Source organism: Vulpes lagopus, chromosome 21 (genome assembly GCF_018345385.1).
Source record: "Vulpes lagopus strain Blue_001 chromosome 21, ASM1834538v1, whole genome shotgun sequence".
NCBI classification, from domain to species: domain Eukaryota; kingdom Metazoa; phylum Chordata; class Mammalia; order Carnivora; family Canidae; genus Vulpes; species Vulpes lagopus.
Genome location: NC_054844.1, coordinates 9,094,592 through 9,108,815, shown reverse-complemented (window position 1 = coordinate 9,108,815; position 14,224 = coordinate 9,094,592). Strand labels below are relative to the sequence as shown.

General features: G+C 37.0%; 1 protein-coding gene across 9 annotated transcripts in view; it reads right to left on the bottom strand.

Moving 5' to 3' along the window:
• Window positions 1-12,196: 12,196 nt before the first annotated feature.
• RIMKLB (ribosomal modification protein rimK like family member B) overlaps window positions 12,197-14,224 on the bottom strand; it is a 186,380-nt gene continuing 184,352 nt past the window's right edge. For all 9 annotated transcript variants that reach the window (XM_041735724.1, XM_041735721.1, XM_041735725.1 and 6 more), the window contains one exon: window positions 12,197-12,375. The gene's annotated coding sequence lies outside the window, so the exon portion shown is untranslated. The remainder of the gene's footprint in view (window positions 12,376-14,224) is intronic.

Sequence of the window (14,224 nt, the reverse complement as noted above, 5' to 3'; positions counted from 1 at the left end):
ATATTACTATATATTTTTAAATTATTTTCTTAGTGGTTGCTCTGTGGATTAACATCTTAATTGATAGCACTCTAACTTCAATTAATACAAATTTAATTTTGATAGTTTACAAAAACTGTATATTTATTTATGGCTCCACACCTCCTCCCATTTTATGTTGTCAATCTTAATTGACCTATCCTCAAGTTTGCTGATTCTTAATTATTCTTGCTCAAAACTCCTTTAGTGTTTATTTCATTTCAGATATAGTATATTTCAACTCCAAAAATTTTATCTGGATCCTTTTCATACTTTTTATCAATACTTAATTTGATGAGACATTGTTCTCAAACTTTAATTCTTTAGATATAGTTTTCTCTTAGTTCTTTGAACATATTTTAAATAGCTGATTTAAAATATTTGTCTAGTAAATCATTTGCTCTTCCTCAGGTACAATTTCTACTGAATGCTTTCTTTCCTTTTATGTATGGACCATACTTTCCTGTTTCTTTGCATATGTGCTTATTTTTGTTGAAAATGGGGCATTTCAAATAATATAATTAAGCAACTCTGGAAATCAGATTCTCTCCCCTTCCCAGGGTTTGTTGTTGCTACTTGTAGTTGTTTGTTCAGTGAGTCTTCTGGATTGATTCTGTAAATTCTCTATTTGTGTGTGTGTGTGTGTGTGTGTGTGTGTGCGCGCGCGCGCATGCCCCTCCTCAGCTCAATGGTCAGTTAATAATTGGAGAGAAATTTCCTTATATCCTTTTTTTTTTTCCCCTTATATCCTAAAGCCAGTAAATCTTCGTCTTTGTGGAGAGGTCTTTGTACATGTTGGAGCACATCTTCTACATTGACCCAGGCAGTTTACACTTTATCTTAGCTTTTATTTCCTGCTTCTGTACTCACAAGGCCAGTCAAAAGTAAGAGCTTAGGACCTTCTCAGGTCTTTCCTGAGCATGTGTACAGCCCTACTCATGCATGTGGCCCCTTAGATCCCAGGAATATGTTGGAGTTTGCAAAGCCTATCTGCCCATCTCATTCCTCACCTTTTCCTTTTAAAGAATTTTGGCTAATCTATTGTCTGCCCCAACTGTGATGGAGGCTTTCTTTTAAGCTTGTTAGGTATGATGGAGCAGCCTTTAGTCTAGGGCAATTTTTTTCCCCTACGCCTGAAGCAATACCCTTCGGAGTTCTCGACTTTCCCCCCCATGATCTACTTAGTTTTTCCACTCTGGCTGGTGGGAGTACTATTCCAAATCTCTTGTGAGCCCCAGGGACTGTTCCCACTAGTGATTTCAGGCAGTTCTTTTCCTGTCCTTACATAGTGTCTTCATACACATGTGCTGAACAGTACTCATCCAAAAACTCAGGGAGATATTCTGCAAACTCTGTACTCATCTGTGCAGCTCTTTCTTCTCTGGGACTCTGCTCTGAGAATTCCCACAGTGCTGGTTTTCTTTTTCTTTTTTTTTTAATTTTTATTTATTTATGATAGTCACAGAGAGAGAGAGAGAGAGGCAGAGACACAGGCGGAGGGAGAAGCAGGCTCCATGCACCGGGAGCCCGACGTGGGATTCGATCCTGGGTCTCCAGGATCGCGCCCTGGGCCAAAGGCAGGCGCCAAACCGCTGCGCCACCCAGGGATCCCTGTGCTGGTTTTCTACTTCTCAACTCCGTATCTTCAACTCAGTAAGTCCACTAGGCCCCTGTCTGCCTTTCCCCGCACTGTGATGAGGAAAATCTCCATGTAGTATGCAGGCAATCACAGGGCTCACCTGAGTTGTTTTCCTTCTCTATAGGAATCATTATCTTCTGCTGACATTCAATATTTGTTTTATATATTATGTCCTGTTTTTTTTTAGTTTTTTTCAGATGGCAGGGCAAATTTAGTCTCTGTTGGGATGCCTGGGTAGTTCAGGGGTTGAGTGTATGCCTTTGGCTCAAGGCATGATTCTGGAGTCCTAGGAATGAGTTCCACATCAGGCTCCTTGAAGGGAGCCTGCTTCTCCTTCTGTCTCTGCCTCTCTCTGTGTCTCTCATGAATGAATAAATAAAATCTTAAAAAAAAATTTAATCTCTGTTACCCCATATTGGCAAGAAGTAGAAATCCTCTTGCTTATATTATTTCCATAGTCTCCCTGTTTCTACCTGTGATTGTCCAGAGTCTATGATCAACAGTGTAGCTAAAAGGAGTCTTATTGAGTCTTTTAAAATATAGATTATATTACTTTTCTTTTTTCCTAAAGATTTTATTTATTTGACAGAGAGAGAGCACAAGCAGGGTGAGGAGCAGAGGGAGAAGGAAAAGCAGGCACCCTGCTCAGCAGGGCTCCATCCCAGGTCCCTCGGGTCATGACCTGGGCCAAAGGAAGACGGTTAACCAACTGAACCACCCAGGTGCCCCATCCTATTACTTTTCTGTTAAAAAGTATGCAGTGCCTTTCAATTTCCCTCAAATTAAAACAATGTCTCTACAGTTATCCTGTCTCTTCATTACCTCTCTGACCTACTACTGCTCTGTCCATCCATACTCACTGCTGTTCCTCAAACATTCCAGGAGTATTTTCAGCTTAAACACATTTATAATTTACTGTTTCCTCTACTGTACTAAAAAGTAAATAATGGCAAGGCTTTTTTTGTTTTTCCTTATTCTAACCTAAGCAGCTAAAATAGTGCACAGTACACACTTTAAGTATTTGTTGAATGAACGTCATAGAGAATTAGGATACTAGGAAGGTTAAAAAATAGGTATCCACCTATAGGAGACAAAAACAGAAATCCAATTACCAAAAATGTAATATATCAGAGTGTGTCTTGCCAATAACAAAGGTTATTTGATGCTAAGTGTTATTGTTGAACAAGAGATATTTAATGTGTTTTATTTATTTTTGATTTTTATTTATTTATTTAATTAGTTTTTTAATGTGTTTTACTAATGATCAGTAATTAACCCAAAATCTGGCTGAGATGAGAATAAAGGGACTCAGACTCTGGAAAGAGGATCTGAGGGCACCTGGGTGGCTCAGTGTTGAGCATCTGCCTTTGGTTCAGATCATGGTCCCAGGGTACTGGGATCATGTCCCACATAGGGCTCCTTGCATGGAGCCTGCTACTCCCTCTGCCTATGTCTCTGCCTCTCTCTGTGTCTGTCATGAATAAATAAAATCTTAAAAAAAAAAAAAAAAAGAAGAAGATCTGATATTAAGCTCGACTTGAAATGCCTCATAAACATAATTTCAAAGGGCAAAATGTCTAATATTCCTATTAGGATTCATTGAAGACTTATGATACAGTATCACCATCTTTTTAAAATTTGTCAACATTTTTTTTCTTTTTTTTCAATTTCTCAACATTTTTGATGATAGAGATGTGGTAAAATGAGCACCTTAGAAATTAAATTTTTTTTTTAATTTATTTATGATAGTCACAGAGAGAGAGAGGGGGGGGCAGAGACATAGGCAGAGGGAGAAGCAGGCTCCATGCACCGGGAGCCTGATGTGGGATTCGATCCTGGGTCTCCAGGATCGTGCCCTGGGCCAAAGGTAGGCGCCAAACCGCTGCGCCACCCAGGGACCTGAGCACCTTAGAAATTAATGGCAGAATTGTGTTCCAAACATTTAAAAAAAATGGTGGTGAAATATACATAAAATTTACCCTTTTAATCATTTTCAAGTGTTCAACGGCATTAAGTACATTCACATTGTTGTACAACTATCACCACCAACCAGTCTAATTCCTTCCTTTTCCAGATGAGGGAACTGAAGCTCCCCCAAATTAAATGATTTATCTAGGGTTACTCATGGCTAAACTAGTACACAATACTATTTCCTGTCTCTCAATCCAGCACTCTCTCCATCACATAATGCTATTGCCCTAAATCATATACTAGATCCCTATGGCTGTGAACCTATAAGCTATGTTGTTACCCCACCATCAGAGACAACGCAGCACAAATCTGCCAGTCTACATACTATGTTTTATAGTATAAAACATATTTATATATTTATGTAATGTATAATACATGTACATAAAAATATTAAAATGTTTATTTTATAAATATTTTTACTATAAAGATAGTTATGTTAGGTTTCCATTGCTGTATAACAAACTACCACAAGTTTTTGTGGTTTGAAACATATATTTATTATCTTAGAGTTATCATGAGTCAGGAATCTGGACACAAGTCTCAGTTCTTACCTAAGCTGCAATTTCATGAGGCTCCAAGTTGACTAGCTGTTGGTAGAGTTCAGTTCCTCGTGATTGCAGGACCAAAAGATTGGCTGGTTGGTGGTGATAGTTTAGGCTTGACTCTCACTTACTTTTCCTTGCCATATGGACCTCTCCATATGGCAGTTTGTTTCTTTAAGGCCAACAAGTCTCTGCTGCTTCAAATCTGATTTCTCCTGTCCCTGTCCTCTAGATCTTCTAATTGGCTCACCTAATTAGGTAGGACCTACCAAGACCCACCTTTTGATTAACTTAAAGTAAATTGATTAGAGGCCTAAATTCTAACAGCAAAATCCCTTTACCTGTGCCATATAAGATAACCTAATCACAGGAATATCTCATCATATTCAAAGATTCCATTCAAGGAGAGGGAACTATATAGGGCATGTACACTGGGAGATAGGAATCTTGAGGGCTGTTTTAGAATTTTGCCTACTGCAATACTTAGTGGAAGATATTTCATTCTTGCTTCCTGAGTATCCGGAACTATTCCAACTAACTTTCCTTTACCAGATCATTATAAAACAGACCAAAATCCTTGAAATCCCTACTCTGATAGTAGTGACTATGAGTTAACAAAAGGCTATTGTTTTATTTATTTTTTTTTTTTTAAGATTTATTTGTTTACTCAGAGAGAGAGAGAGAGAGAGAAAGGCAGAGAGAGAAGCAGGCTCTATGCAGGAAGCCCGATGTGGGACTCGATCCCGGGTCTCCAGGATCACACCCCAGGCTGCAGGAGGCGCCAAACCGCCCCACCACCAGGGCTGCCCAAGGCTAGTGTTTCTGTATCTTGGGTTTGTTAGTATGTGATCATTGGAAGGTACGTAATTTCTCCAAATCTATGCCTTAATCTTTCAATTATTATTTTTCTCCATTAAGATGATACTGTCTTTTAAAGAAAATTTTATTTAGAGAGAGTGTGGGTAGAAGGGCAGAAGGAAAGATTCTTAAGCAGATTCCCCACTGACTGGGGAGCCCCTGCAGGGATTGATCTCACAATTGAGATCATGACCTGAGCTGAAAACAAGAGTTGGATGCTCAACCAATTGGGTGACCCAGGAGCCCCAAGACAAGTCTATATTAACATTCTTCAACCATTTTCGTTTCCTTCTTCACCTCCTCTGTCTTCTGTGAAAGAAAACTACCACTCCCTTTTATTGTTGTGGGAAACTATGTGTATCAGGAGGGGCTGACCTATCTTGCCAACACTTGTTATTAGTTATCCTGTTAACACTTAATGATGATGTCACATAGTCTGATTTGCACTTCGTTAATGTTACTTATGTTATTATGTTACTTCGCTCATTACTAATGTTGAGCGTCTTTTTCATGTGCTTAATGGCCATTTGCACATCTTTGGAGATATGTCTGCCTGTTTTTAAATTTGGTTTGTTTTTTCTATTGCTGAGTTTTCTCTAAATATTCTGGATATTAATTTCTTATCAGGTACATGATTTGCAAACATTCTTGCATTCTGTTGTTTGCTTTTTTGCTATTATGCAAATGTGTTTTCTTAAGATTTTGTTTATTCATGAGACAGAGAGAGGCAGAGCCATAGAGGGGCAGGCAGGCTCCTTGCAGGGAGCCCAATGCAGAACCGGGTCTCTGGACCCAGGATCATGCCCTGAGCGGAAGGCAGATGCTCACACCAGGTGTCCCCACATAAATGTTTTTAATTGTTTACAGGTATTTCCTTTTCTTCATATCCCAGCAGAATTCTGGCTCACGGAAGACCTACATTATCCCGTATCTTTGTTGATTGTTCAGTGCAAAGGGGAGAAATTCTAGGAGAGCCATTTATTTAATATCAATTGTGTACCAAATGTTATTAGGATTACTTCCAAATAAAGGAAAACTTATCACTGATCATCTCTTGCAGATAAAAAAATTGGTGCATAGAAAAGTTTAATTTGTCCACAAACTAGTATTTGGAGCAGGTGAAATTTAGAGTCTTTTCTAACTTCTTTGCTCACTATGCATGATACTTGTCAAATGATTAGGCTAGGGTTATTAGATACTATTGGGCATGTAATGAACTTGATTATTCTTATTAGTTGACTTCATTGCAAACTCCATGAACTGGGAAACCTGTATAGATCTACACTTAGGTATAATGCATTTATGATATCAAGTCAGGCCTCTTTAACCCAGACTAGGCCTACTATATACTATTTCAGGCTCTTTGGCACAGATGCTTCACATAAAGTGGTCTAGAATTATGCTAATTCCTCTGCTTATAAAATGGATGTACAATGTTTATTACTTGCCCACCAAATATGTACTGTTTCTGTCTAGTCATGTTTTCACTCAAAAGGATTTTCCTGTAGATTTAGAGATGGAGTATATATGAAAATAAAATTGAGGACTATAAAAATTGTTTTGGAAATATTGGATTGGCAGCTTTTCTTTTCTTTTTGCTTTATGATCCTCTACCCTAATTAGGCCAAATATGGATTTTGAATATATCCCGAGTGTGTGTTTAAATACTCAATTGATTTTATTGAAATGGTAGAAATGGCTTCACTATTCCTGCTGGCACTGCATAGTCCCTAGATGTTAATTAGACCTGGCAATTCTTTAATCCTACTACATCCCTATTATGGTCCAGCTATCCTCCATTAGACCTAGTGCCACTCAGGTCAGTATAATAAACCTTCTGGATTACAGAATTAAGTCACCTTTTGTTTTGTTTTGTTACAGCAAACAAATGCAAAGCTCAATTTCTCTATAAAAATTTTTCAGTTGGTTATTCTAAGAAATTTTGTCAAAGTTTATTTTCTATTTTTCTCATTCTCTTTTCTTGTATTAGACTTGTTTGGTGGCATATAATAGAAAAAAAATTTTTAATAGAAAAATTTTTTTAAGAAGAGAAATTTCATTTAAACAAAACTGGAGGGATGCCTGGGTGGCTCAGCAGTTGAGTGTCTGCCTTAGGCTCAGGGCATGATCCCAGGTCCGGATATTGAGTCCTGCATGGGGGTCCCTGCAGGGAGCCCACTTCTCCCTCTGCCTGTGTCTCTGCTTCTGTCTCTCGTGAATAAATAAAATCTTTAATATGTAGCTGCTTAAACTGAGGTAGCAGTATACCTATTTGTATTGCAAGATACTTAAAGTATTGTTGTGAAGTTATGGGATGCTTTATATCATGGTCCCATTGAGTTTAAGGGGGAAAAAATGCATGCTTTTTTTTTTTTTTTTTTTTGCAAGAAAATGTTAACAATAATTCCCTCCAGGGAGTAAGATCAGGAGGGGTGGGGATACTGGTGGATCTTTCCAGTTTCTTTTCTTCTTGAGACTCATCTGTTTACCAATGAGGTTTACCAATCAGATCTCTCCTAAAGTGCTGTGAAAAATGTAGTTGACTGGCCAGTCTCCAGCTGCTCCTCTTTTGGATCCACTTCAGCATTCAAGCCAACTGTCTTCTTGGCTTACTCCTAGCCAATGACTGCACACAGCAGTGCTATTAGATCTCAGATGCCTAATATACAGCCATTGATCTGGTAAATAAAAAAAAAATTTCTATCTTGAACAGAAGAGGACCAAAAATAGTTTGTATGTACATAGAATAGAAAATATTCATAGTTTTGCTCCAGGGATATGTTAACCATTGCACCTTTGATGAATTAATCTACATTACAGGTCAAATGGACATTCCACAGAACATCACATCAATGACATCATGCTGATTAGACAAGAAACGCGAAAGTTTACCACATTGAAGGCCTTGTGGAGATACGTGTTTCAGAGGGTGGGAGGTAAACTCTATAAAGATCTGAGGGTCTACTATTCTTATGAAGTTTTTAGAAGACCCAGTGGTAAAGGGCATGCTGGAACACCCCTATAAAGTTAAACCTTGCTACATTTGCATCACCTGTTTCATGACAGGAAGCACAATACCTGGTGGCTCTCTCTGGATTATGGAGCTAACACATTCCACCTAGAAACAGCATTCCAACCCACAGACTGGAGGACATAAAAGGTTAGTCCATCCAGGTTGAGTAGGACCTGGATCAGAAAAGGGATCTGTAGAAGACTCAGGCTGGGGTGCAAGCAACCCTACAACTTGGGCCATATGATCCACCAGATCTATAGTATGATGTGTGTCAGTGGTGAGAGAAGATATGATACAGCTTTTATGTAAGAGATTCATGGAATTATAAAGGAGCTGCTCCCCAAAAGTATGTGGAACAAATCTGTGCAGTGTAAGGGGTGAAATGGAGTTGCCACAGAGGTGTGCTCTCAAATCCCTTAAAAAAAACCTGATGGAGAACATGAGAGACTCCTAACTCTGGGAAACGAACTAGGGGTGGTGGAAGGGGAGGTGGGCTGGGAGTGGGGGTGACTGGGTGATGGGCACTGAGGGGGGCACTTGGGATGAGCACTGGGTGTTATTCTATATGTTGGCAAATTGAACACCAATAAAAAATAAATTTATAAAAAAATTAAAATGTAGTGTAAAAAAAAAAAAACCTGATGCAAAGAACAAAGCTAGAGACCTCATACTTCTTGATTTCAAACAATATAACAAACAAAGCTATAATAAAAACAGCATGACATTGACATACAAAGACACATAAATCAACTGAACAGAATATGAGCCTAGAAATAAACCCACACCTATATGCCCAATTAATTAAAAATGTAGCCAACAATATACAATGAGTAAAGGATACTATAATATAAATGGTGTTAGAAAACTGGACAGCCACATGCAAAAAGAATGAAAATGAACCTTACCATAAGACATATATAAGAATTAACTCAAAATAAATGAAAGACAAAAAATAAATCAAAGACTTGAACATTAGGGTTTAAACCATAAAATTCCTAGAAGAAAACAGAGGGTAAGTTCCTTGTCAATGACCTTGGCAATAGTTTTTTGGATTTGACACCAAAAGCAAAGGCAAACAAAACCAAAAGGACTACATCAAACTAAAAAGCTTTTACAGAGTGAAGGAAACCATGAAGAGGCCATCCATGGAATGGGAGAAAATATGTGCAAATTACATATCTGAAAATAGTTAATAAAAATAGAGGACCTGAATAGAAATTTTTCCAAATAGGAGATATAAGTGGCCAACAGGCACATGAAAAAGAGCAACATCACAAATCAGAAAAATGCAAATCAAAACCACAATGAGCTATCATATCACACCTATTAGAATGGCTATTATCAAAAAGACAAGAGAGAAAAAAAAAAGAGAAATATGCTGGCAAGGATGTGGAGTAAAAGAAAATCTTGTACACTGCTGGTAGGAATGTAAATTGGGACAGCCACCATGAAAAACATGGAGACCCCTCAAAAGAGTAAAAATAGTACTATGTGATCCAGTATCTGCAATGCCATGTTCACTAAGCTTTACAATAGCCAATAGCCATGGTATGGAAACTTAAAGTGTCCATCAATGAATGACTGGATAAAAATAATGTGGTATCTAGATGCAAACTAGAAGCAATGGGGTATTATTCAGCTATAAAAAAGGAAGTCTTGCCATCTGTGACAACATGGATGGAACTTGGAGGCATTATGCTAAGTGAAATAAAGTCTGACAGAAAAAGACAAATATTGTAATGAGCTCATATGTGGAATCTAAAAAACAAAAACTCATATGAAAAAAAGATCAGATTTGTCAGAGGTGGATTTGCAGAAAGGACCAGGATAAGTATAGGTGGCCAAAAGGTACAAACCTCCCGTTATGAGATAGAAGAGATCTGGGGGGTATAATATACAGCATGTGGACCACAGGTAAGAATGCTATATCAAGTATTTTAAAGTTCCTAAGAAAGTAGATCTTTAAAAGTCTCATAATAAGAAAAAACATTTATAACTGTGGTAATGGATGTTAACTAAACTCATTGTGATAATTTTGCGGTATATATACATAGCAAATCATTGCTATACACTTTAAATTAATACAATGTTACATTTCAATTATATCTTAGTCAAGCTGGGGAAAAAAGGAAACTTGATGCAAGCAGCCTCCAGCATCAACTCCTGATCTGTCACAGCATTTGTATGGAGGCCATGATTTCTTCTAAGGCTACTCCTAACATACTAGCCAGGCCAGTTCTGCCCAATACAGAACTGCCATAATGGGTAATCTGGTCTAACATTCCTCTATCAGCTTGGCAGAGGCTTTCTCAGAGCAGCTTAGGTCTGATGCTTTTTCCATTCAATCTTTTTCTCTTCTGTCATAGGTGTCACATACTGTTCCCTCTCTCTTAATAACCTTCACTTGCATCGTCTTCAAAACACCTTTAGCAAATTTAACTCCATCTTAGTGTCTGCCTGTTGGAGGATCCAAAGTGACACTAGCATAGATGCTTTAAATAATAAACTTTTAGTTTTTAAAGACTATTTGTTGGAGCACCTGGGTGGTTCAATGGTTGAGCATCTACCTTTGGCTCAGGTTGTAATCCCAGGGTCCTGGGATTGAGCCCCACTTCTCCCTCTGCCTATGTCTCTGCCTCTCTGTGTCTCTCATGAATAAATAGAATATTAAAAAAAAAAAAACTAATGAGGAAACTAAGGCACAGAAAGGTTAAGTAACTTGTCCAATATGTCACAGCTCCTAAGTAGCAGGGTCAGGATTCAAATCAAGCAGACTGATTTGAGCCGAAGAAATCAAGTCAGCCGACCAACAAACTGAGCCATTGAGGTGCCCCTGTAATTATCTTATTCCACTCTTTGCCAATTTTGTTCCACCTCTAAGCAAATATATAAGACCTGAGAGTATGCATTTGCATGATGTTAACCTTTGTTTCACCATATTTTTGCCCTTTATTTTGGCTTCTCCATTTGTTTTAGTACATCTCTGTTTTAAGTCATTTCAAATTATTTTTAGGAAAACAAGTCATATTATCCTAAATTATTCCTTATGGTGCATGGTATGCATATTCCTCACTTGTTTTGTTCTGCTGATTTATAAGAAAAAGTATTTTTGTTATGAGCTGACAGGGAAAAACTGGAGAAAATAGAGAAGATAAAAGGTTTCTTATATAAAATTCCTCAGTCAATGAGGTATGGAGATAAGGAATAATCAGTCTAGATTAGGAGAAATGCCAGAAATGTGTACATGCACATACATATGCATACACAATGTTCCAACCATGAAATCTTATGAAAGGAACTTAAACAGGAAAACCAAAAAGTAATAAAGAAAGAAAATCTCATGGACTCCAAATGAAAAGATTCAGTAGCTCTTGAAAAAGATATCCATACCCAAAATTGATAGAATTAAAGGTCAGCATTTATTATTCAAGTATGTGCTAAGCACTACACATGTGTTATAGCAAAACTGTACTTACACATGAATCTAGTAATGTAGGTACATTCATTTCCAATTTTTACAAATACTCCCTTGTGGTTTGAAGAGGGTGATTCGTCCAAAGGCCATGTAACCAGTAAATAATGGAATTAGAATTTGTATCAATACCTGACTACAAAGAATATCAGTATTTTTTGTCCTAAGTACTAGGATTGCCTCTGTATACACATGTATGTATCAGATCTTCTATAGTTCAAATATAGTGGGTCAGATACGGCCTCTAGTCACAAGAAGATTAAAATATAATGAGTGATGCTGTGATAAGCATATGCCAGAGTCCTGTCAGAGTGAAACAGAAAAAAGGCTGCATTTCTTCAGAAAATAAAAAACACTGAAACAGTTACTCAGCATGGACAGATAAAATGGGATGGAGAGAGGCAGGGGTAAATCCATGTAATACATATTTACATGTAAAATTATACATATTGTAGGGCCTATGTTCTAAGAGGAGAAGTAATCATTTCAGAATATATATTATAGAAAAATTAGTATGTCAAGAACCAAAGGAGTTCACAAAGTGGAGAAAAGAAAAGAATAAAGAGAATGATACATGTGGAACTAGAGTTCAAGTCTAGCCATACAGTCTAAAGTGAATTCATATATGATGGAGCGGGCAGGAATAACTGCCAAAGGAACAAATCATACTCCATACTATTTAATTCCCAGTTCTGGTATTTTTATTTTAGGAAACACACTGAATCAAACAGGTTAGAGCTACTGCTTCCTTGTTCTGGGTATTTCTATCCTCCATTTCAAAAGACATACAGTCAAATCTATCTTCGTCCATTCTGTGAATGAAGTAATAAGCAAAAACGATCACTGGTTACTTCAAAAGAACCTAGAGGGGAAAAACACATACAGCTCACTTAAATCAGATTTAAACAGTCTTTATAATTAAGATGAGAAAAAAGAAAAAGAAAATATTGAAAACAAATGTGACAATAAAATATTACAACTATCTAGATTATCAAAAAAAATTTACAACTAGTTTGTGATTATCACACTTTACCTTTGGGATCTCAGCTGCAAAAGGTATACAAAGTATACTAAGGTATAGTCTGTTATTTTGACATATAAAGATGCATCTGCAATATTACTATAGACAACTGTGATTTTAGTTAGAAATAACTGTACTAAGAGGAAAACCTTAAGGCAAAAATAATCCTTGCACAATATCACACAAAACATAAAATAAAACATAAATTATACCAAAATGCCTAAACAAACAAAATTATATTTAGATGTTATGCTCTTACTCTATTACCCTAGGTTACATTTTTTTCTTAATTTTTATTTTAAGTAGGCTCTATGTCCAATGTATGGCTTGAACTCACAACCCTAAGATCAGGAGTCACATGCTCTACAGACAGAACCAGCCAGGCATCCCTAGGTTACCTTTTCAGTAAGTTACACAATAAACAATAAATTTTGCTTCAGATAAAAATTCAAGTTGGTCATTTTCCTTCAGTTCTAAAGCACTGACATTTATAAACGAACCAGAATTTGTGATAAAGACAAAACTGTTAGAAAAGATCGCTTCATGTTACTATTCAACCATGATATACTAGGTCTAAGGAATCCAATCCTCTTCTCCCTTAACTAGAAATTGCAAAGAGCCTGAAGGCCTCTGTGTCTTAACACAGGACACCTTTTCATTTACCAAACCCTGTAAATGATGTACTCTTTAATTTTACATATAAGTCATCTAAAATAGTCACCCACAGCTTGCCTTAATATCCTTTATTTGAATAGACTCCCCACCCTATATTAGATAACCATTGCTAACTTCTTACTGGTATATCACAGCTCTTATTACAGAGCATTCCATTTCTTCAGTTCCTACAATATATTTTCAAAGATACGTGATATATAATGCAATGAGCACTCTATTAGCATGTAGGAGACTTAGGTCCGTGCTCTGGTTCTATAATCTTGGGAAAGTTACTAACTTCTCTGAACCTTAGTTTCCTTACTAGCATATTCAAGATTATTATATATAGCCTCTACGTTTTCCAGCTTAAAAATTCTAAACTTCTATGGAGGGCACCTGTATGCTGGTAGTTCAATCTGTTACTACATATATTAATAGGAATCAGCACTCCTTTTCTTTAAATACTAATTTGTCCTCTGGATATCCTATTTTTAATTTCTATAAAATTAGGATGCCAGGGATGCCTGGGGGGCTCAGCAGTTGAACGTCTGCCTTTGGCTCAGGGCGTGATACCAGGATCCAGGACTGAGTCCCACATCGGGCTCCTTGCATGAAGCCTGCTTCTCCCTCTGCCTGGGTCTCTGCCTCTCTCTCTCTCTCTCTGTGTCTCTCATAAATGAATAAATAAATAAATAAAATCTTAAAAAAAAAAAAAAAAAAAAACAACCTGACCTATAAAAAAAAAAAATTTGAAAACAATTACTTGTGTGCTACTTTAAGGAAGCTAATTAACAGTTCTAAAATGTTCACATGTGTATTCTAGAAAAGACTTATTAGCTTACTTTTATCTGAAAGACTAAAAGTTTATTTTCTCTCCAGTTATAAAATACCTGTCATAATGCTGTACTGCGTATTTAAAAGTTGGTGAGAGTAGATCCTTTAAAGTCCTCATCATAAGAAAAAAAACTCTAATTATGTATAATGATGCATGCTACCTAAACTTACTATAGTGATAATTTCCCAATGTCTATAAATA